Source organism: Plasmopara halstedii, assembly GCF_900000015.1.
Source record: "Plasmopara halstedii genome assembly, contig: Scaffold_3120, whole genome shotgun sequence".
NCBI classification, from domain to species: Eukaryota; Oomycota; class Peronosporomycetes; order Peronosporales; family Peronosporaceae; genus Plasmopara; species Plasmopara halstedii.
This window is the reverse complement of record NW_020190023.1, coordinates 2,004,453-2,005,203: the sequence shown is the minus strand read 5'-3', so window position 1 is coordinate 2,005,203 and position 751 is coordinate 2,004,453.

The window sequence follows — 751 nt, the reverse complement described above, 5'->3', positions numbered from 1 at the left end:
TAGATTTTCTTCTTGGGAGTAGCACGCTAGATTAACTCACCTGCGGACAACCATATCCAGAGCGGGATTATCTGTACCGCGTATACCAAATCTAGTTGGTTTCTTCACATGTGTGTGCCCAACCATACAACGGGTAGGAGCATCACCCTTGCGGTCAGTTATACAAACTGACCCACATTCAACTCGACCACTGCATTAGTGGGTCTAGCGGCATATGCAACGGCAGTCAATTCCTTTGACTTTCCAGTACGCACATGTCGACAACATTCTTCCGACTTGAGGAGGCAACAACCGCCATCTCTCCCTCATAAATTGTTTTTCGTTGAGCAAATCGCCATATCCACCAACGAATCATTTGTTTTTGAGTAGTCGGTTCCGGGCACCACTTAATTTGTCGACACACTTCCTGAGTGATAACCATTGATCATTCTATACGACTTCGTATCTTCCCTGACCTGGGGAATGACGACTGCATGGCATATATCAATGATCTGTGGATCATTACTAGCACCATACGACTGCCGAGCCAGTGCATGTGAGATCATTACTCCCAGAGGATTCACCTATGCCAAGAGAGCTACCCTGAATCGTTTTCGATTGCCAATAAATTCATGGCCATGCGCCTCAAGCCACGGTATGCCTGAAATCAGGTCATCCCGTTTGTCGGAGAATGTGATTACTTTCTTCGAGTTGAAGTCAGTCGAAAAACAACAGTAATTCTTTCGCGGTGACCACCGCACCAGTAGCCAAC